Source organism: Cryptomeria japonica, chromosome 9 (genome assembly GCF_030272615.1).
Source record: "Cryptomeria japonica chromosome 9, Sugi_1.0, whole genome shotgun sequence".
In the NCBI taxonomy this organism is placed as follows: Eukaryota; Viridiplantae; Streptophyta; class Pinopsida; order Cupressales; family Cupressaceae; genus Cryptomeria; species Cryptomeria japonica.
The window spans coordinates 56,480,991-56,494,366 of record NC_081413.1 but is presented as its reverse complement, the minus strand read 5'-3'; positions in this window follow the sequence as shown (position 1 = coordinate 56,494,366).

The window sequence follows — 13,376 nt, the reverse complement described above, 5'->3', positions numbered from 1 at the left end:
AATTTTCTATGATAATTTAAGGGAAAAAACCATAAGATACAACCAACACATAATATGGTCAGAAAATTGCACCTCACAATTCAAGAATGCAAGGATATTCTATTGGTTGACTAGGATACATGTGACAAGTGGCATACAACATTTTTGTAATTTAATTGAAGCTGGATAGGAAAAGGGAGAGAATGATGGTGCAGGAGAATGTGTAAGAAGAGCCCTAGCTAGAGAAGAATTGAAGTATGAAGGTGGTGTTGAGTTGATAGATACAGTGACAATTGTACAATGGTGCAACTCTACAATGGAACTAGGTAATGTAGGTACATCTATGGCTCATAGATATTTTTTATTGATCAGTGAAACTAACATTAAAAACTATCAATATTTTTGTATAGTTGTAGGATCGAGTGACATGCACTCATTTAGAAGTTCAAATGCAAGTTCACTAGTAATTTATACTAGACAGATTGCATATTTTTGTTGTTCATGTATGATTTTTTTATGGGAAGAATGTGAATCACAAGAGTGGGTTGACAGATGGTCTTGTAGACCATCTGTTCCCATTGATACATATCAAGTTCCCAAAGCACTGCAATTGAACTAGATGGAAGCATTAGTGCACTTCGACCATGTATCACACCTAGTAGAACCAGGTTATTTTTTTGGTTATTTTTTTGTAGAAATTTTTTTGGCTTATTTTGTTACATCTCACATTATTTGCGGTATTAATTATCATTCTATAAAATGCAGGTCATGTGTACACAATTGTTGCAGAAGAGAACAATGAAGAAGGAACAAATTATTGTTTTTGTCATTGTATTGAGCCTAAAAGAAATTTGACAACGATAATCATTGATGGAGAGGGTATTGAGTACCCCAAGGACATAGATTAGAAGATACCCTATCAAGAATTCTGATGTTTAGTTGTTCGAGGACTTTGAAACACACAGACATATTCTTCATTTCTCCAACCTTGTTGTTGCAACAAATATTCAATTGATTAAGTATCATGGTAGACCTCATAAGAAGAATTTATGGAAAGTTCATGAATTTGACCATGAGGCAACACTTAACACAATAAGGGTTAGGGCCAATCCAGCAGGCTCACTTGATTTATTTTGGGTCATCTACAAATTTTCAATGTGTTGGAGCATTACAATGATTCTATGGTTCGGGGTAGAATGATTTTGAGAAGTTTGTATATATCGTTGGCGAATTGTTCTATATTCATTTTTTGTATATATAAGTACCCATGCATTGATTTGTGCATATTTAGAGGCCAAATTTTCTATATTTAAATGACCATGACCTAATTTGTGCATATTTAGATGCCAAATTTTGTATATTTAAATGACCATGAGCTGAATTGTGCATATTTAAATGCCAAATTTTATATATAAATGGCCATGAGGTGATTTGTAAATAAAATTTTGTATGTTTAAATAGCCATGAGCTGATTTGTCCATATTTAGAGACAAATTTTTGTATATGTAATTTTTGTACTGTTTGATTATAAATACATAAATGGCATTTTGTGATGCATTTTGTATTTATGATTATACTTGAAATTTTGTATGACTATTTATGAATACATGTCCTAATTTTGTTTGCGCACCAACTGAAAAAATGGTACCCTATGAAAATGGCTCCGTCTTCAAAATCCGAGATAGGTCATTATAGATGGGCCTCACATGAACCTATAGCTTCAAACAAGACATTTGTATGTGTCCTAGATTTTGAAAAATGTTATGTCAAAGTTTGACATTTTTTTGGACTTAGGGCACTTGAGAGATGGCGTTGGTAGGGTATGGCTCTGGATGTTCCAACAAGTTGGGATACACAATAGGATAATTTCTACCATAAACCTACCACCTGGATATGCTGGTGTTGGTATTTTGTGTCGACGACAAATAGAATTAAAGTTAGCCTATCTTGCAACCTTGCATTGCATGCATCTACGATTTTTGCACCAACTGAAAAAATGCTACCCTGTGAAAATGGCTCCAAGTCTTCAAAATATGAGATAGGTCATTGTAGATGGGCCTCACATTAACCTATAACTTCAAATAGATCATTCATATGCATCCTACATTCTAAGAAACAATCCATCAAAGTTTGGCAATTTTTTGGACTTGCACTTGAGAGATGGCATTGGTATGGTATAGCCCTGGACATTTCAACGAGTTGGGAGGAAAAAAAGAGAATACTTATCATAAACCTACCCACCCAGACATGCTTGTGTCAATAGTTCATTCCCAAGATGAACATAATGAAATTTAGCCTATCTTGCAACCTTGCATTGCATGCATCTAACGGTTTTTGCACCAATTGAAAAAATGCTACCTTGTGAAAATGGCTTAGATAATTCAAAATCTCAGATAGGTCATTTTAGATGGGTCTCACATGAACCTATAGCTTGAAATAGATCATTCTTATGCATCCTAGACTCTAAGAAACAGTCTATCAAAGTTTGACAATTTTTTGGACTTAGGGCAATTAAGAGATGGCGCTGGTAGGGTATGGCTCTAGACGTTCCGACGAGTTAGGAGGGACAAAAGGAGAATTCCTACAATAAACCTTCCCATGTGGATGCACTCATGTTAGTAGTTCATGCCCATGATTAACAGAATGAAATTTATTGTACCTTGCAACCTTTCATTGCATGCATTTGATAGTTTTTACACCAAGTGAAAAAATGTTACCCCATGAAAAATGGCTCCGAGTATTCAAAATCCAAGATATATTATTATAGATGGGCCTCACATGAACCTATATCTTCAAACAAATCATTTGTATGTATCCTGGATTTTGAGAAAAAGTCTGTCAAAGTTTGATAGTTTTTTGGACTTGGGGCACTTGAGAGATGGCGATGGTAGGGCATGGCTTTGGACGTTTCGACGATGGGAGGCACAAAAGGAGAATGCCTACCATAAACCTTCCCACTCAGATATTCTTGTGTCGATAGTTCATGCCCATGACAAATGGAATTAAAGTTAGCCTATCTTGCAACCTTGTATTGCATGCATCTAACGATTTTCGCACCAACTGAAAAAATGCTACCTTGTGAAAATGGCTCTGATTCTTCAAAATCTAAGATAGATCATTGTATATGCATATCACATGAACATATATCTTCAAAAATATCATTCGTATGCATCCTATATTCCAAGAAACAGTCTATGAAAGTTTGACATTTTTTTGGACTTAGGGCACTTGAGAGATGGTGTTGGTAGGGTATAGCTTTGGACGTTTTGGTGAGTTGGGAGGCACAATAGGAGTGTTCCTACCATAAGACAGCCCACCCGGATGTGCTCATGCTAGTATGTTGTACCCACAATAAATGGAATGAAAATTATTCTATCTTGCAACCTTGTATTGCATGCATCTGACGGTATTCATACATTTTTTAAATAAATTATAATATCTCCTAAAGTATTGGGTGAAAATTGATGAAACCAAATGAAAATGAAACTAGATTCACATATATAACATTTCCAACAAGTCTCGGGTCTTTATTTGATCTGTACAGTCCACACAATGTGAAAGAGCAAAAATATTGTAGGAAAGCACATAGAAGTAGTCTCCAAATTGGTTCCAACTTCATTCAAAACTTCAATACAAAGTTTTTCAACCCTTGGGTCATGTTGAAGATGCCTATTTATTACCATACAAGTGATTTCCATCATCCAACCCCAAACTTTGATAACTTTGACAACTTTGACAACAACTAAGCAACTTTTACATCTTTTATCCAAATGACCCCAAACTTTCACAAATGACTCCAAATGATCATTAATATTCCCAAATGACCTTATTTAGATGAAAACACATAAAACAAGACAAAAACCCAAATTTTACCATTGTGAGCATGAGGTTGCTCTCACACCACTCACATTGAGAGATATAAAGAAAAAGAATCAAAAGCATCTAGTAATCATTAACATGGATCAAATGTGATCATAACTATTAATAATTCCTAGTAAATAGGATGATTCCCAACATAGGGTAGGGATAGACATCCTATAAACCTTGATGACATGGTCCCAATATAGGCTAAGGGCTTGGATCTGTAAACTTTGAGGGAGCCTATTATATTTGGTCTCTAGGAAATTTGGTTACATTCACATCCTCTTCTTCTTAAAACCGAAGTAGTAACAAAGGTTGACACTTGCATTAATAAAGGTTGACACTAAATTTAATAAGAAATAATCTAGCAATGCATGTATTGAGTGGATACTTTGATTATTCTTTGTGTCTTCATGTGAATACTTCCTACGTGAAGGAGTTACTTTTTTCTTGAGTGTATTCATATGTCTTATGTATGTTCATATGCCTTATGTATTCATATGTCTTATGTATTCATGTGATCGCTTCATGTCTGATATGTTTTCAACATATGTCTTTATGTGCCTCATGATTGGTCGTACGGACCTGCTAATGTGTCATGTACTTCTAGTGACACGGCATGATGACTATGCCTGGTGAGTTGGAGGCAGTTGGCAGTCATAGGCCTGAGTAAAGAGCCCACATGGTGCTAAGCTAGTTGGGGCACTAGCAGAGATGGCATTGCAAGTTTGTTTGTGGAGTCCTACATTGCAGATTTGGGAGACATCATTGATGATATTCATCTTCTCTTTGATGAAGATGATCCTTCTTCGATTGTTGCGAGGGAACACTATGACCCTCCTGTTCATCCTCTACATGATCATTCATTCGAGGTTGACATGATTGTGGATACTTATGTACAAAAATTGGAGGAGGTCTCTTTATCCTTAGAGGAGACATGTGAGTCTTTGGGACTTGTTCTACATTCATCTCCACTAGATCTTGGAGTGCCTTTTTCAGCAGTGTGGAACAGTTCACCACCTTTTGAGGGTGTATCTTTTAGCATCGACATGGGGACACTTGATTAATTTTCAAAGACTTCATTCATCATGAGTTTTTTTCCTATATCTTCCCTTCATGATTATGGAGACTTCATGGATACACCTTTGGTTTTGTTTCTTCTTAAGGGGAGGAATGATTTTGGACATTCATGGAGCAATTTCTTCATTGATTCTCGAGCTTCTATCATTGGTGCAGATTCTACATTGAGGGGGGGCTACTTGGCTTCTCTTCTTCTCTCATATAGGGGGAAATTTTTCCTCACATGGGGTTTTGTTCCTCACATGATTCTATGAGAGTTCTCTTGTATAGTTTTCATCTCTCTTTTGGGGGAGGGTTTTTTCCCATTGGGTTTTTCTCTTTTTCCCCGCTTTGTGAGAGATTTCAATGCATTGGTTTTCTTTTCATTTGCATTTGTACATGGCTACCTAATATTGCCTCATAGTTGGGACCCATCTTGCATTGCTTAGTTTCATTGTAGACTTAAGTGCATTCCCCTAAGTTGGACTTAAGGGTGGGTGTTGGTGTAATTATTTATTCATTTTGGATATTATTACACCTTACTTAAGTTTACTTAGGATAATGCATTTCATTGCAGTCCTAACATTAATACAATTAAGGGGCCTACTGTAGGTTAAATATAATTAATACAAGGTAATAACATATATAGATCAAAAACACAAAAAATCTACAATATATAGAACAAAAGTGTATCAGAGCCTGAGATGCTTCTCTTGTTGACCTAGGAGGTCTCACCATTGATGAAGCAACTATAGATATTTCCTGTATGAAAAATGATAAGATTACAATTTATCTAAAGTTCACAAGTACATGTGGATATAATCATCAAATCAAGAAAAAAAAGTAGAGATACATACCTCTTCCCTCTCTTGATCCTCCAGCATATCAAGTGCATTCATCAATTCTACAAAGCTCAATTGTTGTTGTATATAAAAGAGACAAAAAAGACTAATCATTCTAGAATTTCCAATTAAAACAATTTCAATCTTTTCAAACAATTATGTCAATAAAAAATGTGTTCAATTACCTTTTGATGTTTAGGTGTCCTTGAAGATTTCTTTCACCCAGTAGGTGTCCTAGACACACGTGGGGTACCCTAAAAGAAACAAAATTAACACAAGAGATATCGGTAGATAGTATTAAATATAATTTAACAAATCTAAATTTAAATGACTTGCATATTCAAAAAAATACATAAGTAAGAGGTGTGCAAAATATGATACCACATAGCTTTCTAGGCCAAAATCAATGGCCAAAAATGTGACATTATCAATCTAGGATATTTGATCCCCTGACAACGCCTATAAAATGTAAAATAACTATTAGTTAAAGAGATTTAGTATATCTTATAAAAAAATATTTTGAATTCAAGGTACTATTCTATTTTAACATGTTACAAAAGTTTTACATTAGGCATCAAAGCTACAGTTGCAACAATAGTGGGAGGAATATGCGATGGTGTATAAACACCAGTTGCTGCATCTTGAAATGCATCTTGTTTGTATCAATTTAAATCAATCTATAAATGAAAATTTATTTACATTTACAAGTCTTAAGTGATTAATAAAATAAATGTTATTAATTCAAATCAACACATTTGTATCTGCATCTGACCACCAAACACCATATCCATCAAATCATCAGCCAACACCATATCCTCTATAGTGCTAGCCTGACATCTACCCCCACAAAATCTACACAGATGGGATGTGGAACCATCTACACTGGCCTTGATATCTATCCCAGAGCATATACTTGAACAACTGGGACACACATGTTGAATGGGCTCACCACGGTCAGATCGTTCGACTACTGCATCATCATATGGTCCAAAAGGATGCGATAATCGTGTTCCATGTTGAATAATGACAACATTAAATGTGGTGGCCGCCTGAAGAGTTTGTACCTCCATAGAATATTTCAGGGCTATAGGGATCGTGACATGGACCATGGTTTTTGCTACTAGAGGGATGTGACTTTTGGGGTTTAATACCCTCTAGGCTCCAGGTCTATCTTGGGAAGAGCCTCCACCTCTACCCTAGAAATATTTCATATCAAAGTAGTCTGGCCTTTGTTTTGTTAGTATTTTGGAAATGTTGATATGGTTTTGTCATTGATGTCAACACTTGTCAATGTTTATCAACACTTAGAGACTCTTGATTATGTTCACTGGCAAGTCAGTGACTTATGCACAGTCACCGGTATTTGGTTCACCGGCACGTTATATTGTTCACCGGCACTTGGTTATGTCGAAGACATTGTTTGTACACTTTTCTATGGTGATTTATTCCCTGGTCTATTTGGGTTTGCATATTCGTTGTTACCGGCAAATAGGTCCAAGTTATGCGCCGACAAGCATATCTATTCTAGATAAGCATATCTATTCTAGATCAGCACGACACATTATGAAGATGATTTGTTATTACTATAAATGTATTGAGCCGATATGATGCATCGGATATTGATTCATTTGTAAATGGTTTTATTATAATATCTTTAGTGAGCTGACCTACTCAATTGGTCTTAGGTTATGGTATAAATGTAAGATCTCATTTGTGAGATCAATATGGGATTGGAAAAGGTATTGTAATAAGGTATATGAAAATATAACCAGAGCTATACACGCAGACATCATTCAAGATTGAAGGAAGGTTTGAAGAAGGAATATCAAATCTAAACCGGTACTGAATCCAACATATGAAGATGTTATTTTGAGTAGTACATTATCATTGGATTTGACCATCCAATTGTAGTCTGTGTGACTCCCATTTTGTGATTGAGCAGTGAGCTCTAGGAAGCTGCCCTTTCTGCATGTGTAGACTCCATATTGTACACACATACTATCTACAGTAGTATCATCTGATTATGGGTAATTCTTCCCACCGTGGGTTTTCCCCTTACAGGGTTTCCACGTACAAATATATATGTTATGTGTTGTGGATGTTATTGTCTTTCTGTTTCATGCATTAATCTTTACCAGTATTGCAATTAACTGATAAAACTGTCTACTAGCATAAATTTTGGTTTACCGGTATTAAGCATTAAGTTTTGGTTAAGTTAATTTTGCTTTGAATTTATTGGACAACTAATTCACCTCCCCCCTCTCAGTTATCTTCGGGACTTAACATGTTTCAGGATAAATTCACAATATAGTTTCCTTAAAAATATAATGGAACCTCAAAATTATTACAAGGTGGTTGGTCAAAGACCATCCACCACCTATTTTAAAAAGAATTTTTCATCTCCAAATGGTTACACCAATGTATAGGAAACATCTTTGAATTAAGAGGTAAGGTCTCATTGGTTTTGGGTTCATTAAAAAGAGCACATATTTGTGATTTACTTATATATTTTTTCACTTCATTATAGGACAACCCATTAGCATAAAAAGAATGACATCGATCCCTATAGCTTCCCCATTTTGTAACTTGTTTGGAAACTTCATTGGCACTGCTAGCCATTGATTCTAGGGTTGTGGCAAGGGATGCATGATGCTCATGCTCAGATGCCTTTAATTTATTCACCAATCTAGTTATTTTGGAAGTGTTTTGTGTTCATTGTTTTATCAAATCCTCCTATGTCATTTGTGAATGGTCTATTGGAGGAGATGGAGGGTTTGTATCTTGAGGGTTTGGTTGCGGGTTCTCCTATGGGTTTTTCCTTGAGTTCTCAGGAGGTGTGTCTTGCTGAGGGATAGTGTTTTAAGAATTTGACATAAATTTATAACAAAAAAACAATAAAAAATAATGAAATCACATTCAAATTTTAAATAGAATTAATCAAATATATAAAATGAAAAACTTGAGTTCCATACATGTTTGTTGCCTTGGTATTGTGGATGGCTTACATTACTCAAACCTCATTCGTGTGTTTGCTAGTAGAAAACCCTCGAGCTATTCTTGTGCAACTATGGGTGAAAATGACACAGTCATCCGTAGTAAAAAAAATGTATTGTCAAATTAACGTGTATGCATTTTTAGAAAATAAAACCCATACGCATTTTTAAAAACTAAATTGTGTACATGTTTATTTGAAAATAGACCCCGTACGCATTTTAGGCTCAATAACACAAGCCTAAACACAAATGGGTTATTTAAAATTTTAAATAACCCGTTTGTGTTATTAGTATTTTGACTTCTTTTTGGATGGTGTCCACTTTTTTGCACACCATCGTGGTGCACTTACCGACATATTTTGCCCCTAAAATTTCAAACCCTGTAATAGGCTTTAGTGCTTATAAGTTGAAAAGTTCAAAAAAAATTTAAAATAGTATCAATAGAAGAGAGAATCATAAGCATTCAAATGGCTAGGTGAATCAAGTAACTATGCCAAGGTTATGAATTCCTCGCTAGTAATAGTAAAGAAATATATTGAATGGAATCATAGAGACAACCTTATCATTATATTATGTTAATTCAAGTAGGTTAATATCTAAACACAATGTGAAGCCTTGTCTCACTCCAAGAGAGGGAATGAATCTTAGCACACACTTGATATTTTTTAACCAAATTAGGTTTGGAAAGAAATTGATCAAGTTCTCTAGATGGGTGTACATTCTTGAATATCTCTATTATAGCATGTAAAAATGAAAAGTGAAAGTTAGACTCTCTTGTGTCCTAGAAATTCTCTAGAGTATTTTTTTATTGAGTCCACCATAAACCAAAATTTTTATTTTAAAATAATTATGGCCCCCTCTTCTTGTTAGTTTTAGGCTAGTTCCTTGTGTTATTATTTCTCAAAATCCTTCGAGCATTAGATAATGGATTTATTATTCAATTCATATTGTGGGTTTTATGGACCTATAAATTCCCTATACTTTAGAAGAATAGTCCATGTTGCCTTAAAATACCTTGAATATATTCTCAATTTATTGTTTTAGAAAGGAAATAGTAAGTTGTATATTTTACATCAAGTATTAGATATATTCTTTCTTTTTTATAAAGGTCCTAATATCTATATCTTCATTGCAAGACATAAAATACTAAAGAATTGGTGGAATAATTTTTTTTCAAATATTCAATCTTATACCAAATAAAACTTTACAATAACTTATAATCCTTCATTTCCCCATAGGAGAGAAAAGGATTTAATTAAAAGTGTTAAGGAAAAAGTTTAAAAAATCTCTTAATCAAGAAAAATATTAGTCACCTCCACATCTACATGCAGAAATAATGTCATTTACTACAAAGGATAATCATAAAAAATGAAAAGAGTTGCAAAAAATTTCAAATGTGCCAATATACATATTTGTATTTATATAAAAATATTACAAAAATAAAATAAATTTGACCTAAACATTAATGGTGCTCACTTACCTTTCTACAAAATAAATTTTCACTCAAATTATCCTTAATATTAACATATAAGTCAATTTTTTCATTCAAATTAACATATTATAATTGTTAAAATATTAATTTATGAGATCTTCAACTTTAGTAATCAATGAACCATTCTTTCTATAAAAAGAATCATAATGAGGACTTTAAATGAAAAGCAAGGTAATTGAAGGAGCAACCTACAAGGTTTTAGAATATTACCATCAGTTTTAATATCAAACAAAGTAAAATCTATGCCCTCTATTTATTAAGTAGAGAATTAAAATTCATGTTTTTAATAGAAGATATTTTTAGGTTGTTATCATCTTGTGAATTTTGAATTTCATGGTGAAATTGGTGTTGGGGAGAAATTACAAGATAAAGGTTTGTGTAATTTAGGAAAACCATAAGAACTTAAAATTAATAAAAAATCACTAATTAAAAACCTAGATAAAATTATGTTTAAGTATATATCAATTTAAAAGACCTAGGATGCCCTTAATAATGTCCTAATTATGGACTAAAAATGATAAAAGTTATAAAAGTTTCAATTAATGCTCAAAAGTAAATACCCTTTCTTATTTGACTGTCCATAAAGCCCTAATTATAATGAAATTTGTAAGTCTTCCTACAATATGTTGACATTGAAAAATTGATACATCTAGTATCCACTTGTAGCTATATTTCTCATAAAGTAATGACGAACTTAAGAAAATAGAAAAAACAAACATGCAGATTTCACATAGAATATGATGTAAAATTAGAATATTTTGAACATTCTAAATATTGATTATCCAAATCTAGATCTAGCTACAAATCCCACATTATAAAATAATAAATCCTAAAATGTGTTGAATTTATGGAAAACATTGAACATGTATCTACTTCATAAAAACTAGATACTCTAACAATTTTTGCAACCTTTGTGAACTCAAAATGTAAAATTACACTTCAAAGGAAGGGAACCTTATTTGTAGATCTACTTACCATTTATACATCTAGATCCCAATTACATGCAACATACAAGTGGCCCCAAGAATGTCTAACACATGCGGTATCCACATCTCTAAGATGCACTATAATTAAATATTTAATTTTGTATTATTAGCTTTAATATTATTACTATACATGTTGTAAAACACACCTTTCTCAACAACAACTATCACATAGACTCCTAAACTATTGTGGTATGACTATGATATATTACACATTGGTATGGAAATCTATCAAAATATATGCTTTCACACATGTTTCTGAAGACATTTTATTGACAGACTTCATGCTTGCGGTGGATCATGGCATGAAAGGTGTTGTGTTGAGTTAATGTGTTGAAGTTATGGTTGCATGAAATTATTCATTGATTACACATGAAATAATATCCTTGAGTAGCATGGGGATTAAAACACCGTCATATAATACAATAACAAAATAATTCATGGTAAGGGTGTTGGATGTGTGGTAAGATTGTTGCAAATATGTCCTGGAATGATATCTAAGAGATGTGTTGTCATTGATGTCAACATATTTCTCTGTTTGTGAAAGTGATGTTGTGAATTCAGTGAGCTGGTTTGCTCAGCATGTTGATGATCAGATTTTGTAGATTAAAGGGTTTGTAGAGGATTGTGTATATATGATTCAGTGGTGGCAAAGTGCTGGTTTTTCTATTGTTCAGTGGTGGCAAAGTGTTCGGCATTTTGATCTGCATTACTCCATGTTGTAATATCTTGGTCTGTGGATCTAGAGGATATGTTTGGGATGTTAATGTGTATCTTCAATTCAGTTGGTTCATGGTTTGGAGCTCCACAAGTTATTGTTTAAGATTGACAGTCGTTTCAGTTAGTGTTCTTGAAGCTCGGTATGATGATGATTAGATTCTAGTAATTTGAGTTGATGTGGATGTTGTGGTGGTAATTCATGATGCTTGTGGATGTTTCTAGATAGTTTGGATTTTGTGTTGGTGGTCCGCATTGATCGTTGTGCATGCAATTGATAATTTTCTTCGGTATGTTCGCTTAATTTGGTTCTTGGCCTACCGGATGCTTGTAGCATGTTGCAAATGTTCAAGGAATAATTCTTGGAGGTGTAGAATTTTTATGGTGATTGATTTGGGTTCATGCTATGTCTTAGCTTACATTTCTTGTTCCACATATGATTTTGTAGCGTGTTTGGTTATTGTTGTCATGAAGGATTGCACCTGTGATGCTAAGTGTGAAACTAAGCAATCATGTGAAACATGGAAACACCTTCGAGCATGTGGGTTGCTAAAATTGAAGGTGAATCTCCGGAGACCAGGCCGACTTCCTGTCTTGATGGATCCCCTAGACTAACATCTTAAGGGAAAAGGGTCAAAAACTTGCATGTAACGAAAACCCAATCCTAATGGAGGTGATACACCAAAATGATGTAGTTCTACTTGCTGTCCTAAAACTATAACCAAATCCAATAAGACCAAAAATTATTTCAAAAATCAAATAAGATAATGAAATTCATAAACATTTCATGTGAAGGCTTGAAGTTATCCAGCTTCTGCATGTAGGATATTTGATTTTTCACAACATGCAAATAATTGAAAACTAGATGAACACAACCCACAACCTGAATTTACTATGAAATCTTCCTATTTCTACAAAGCATAAATGAGAGAAAGCAAAGGATTTGAAATTAAATCACAATAACTCTATCAAATCATTCATCTAACAATGGAGAAATTAGAATAATTGACAAGGAAAATGAAACTCTCTATTGCAAATTGAAAATAATCTCTATTACAATGCTGAAAACTGAAAAGTATTGAGATACAATGATATTTGTTGTATGTGTAATAAAAAAGAAAGAACCAGAGAGAAAAAATAAGGAGAATAGAAGAATATATAGATCTCATGAAGAATATCTCATCCAAAACCCTTAAAAAAAGAAAAAGTTGCAAGAGAAAAAGCCCAAAATAGCATAGAAAACTCATGCATAAGCCTATCAAAAATAGCCTCAAATGCTCAAAATAGGTTTTCCAATGATACTGCATGAAATAGAAACCCCGTGCTAAAAATAGAACTGCCACAAATCCCAAAAATAGCTCTAAAAAGTAACTCTCTGTTCTAACAAATTGCATGATGCATGCTGCCAAAAATAGGTGATGGACTAGAAAAAAAAAATCACCCCCTTTGC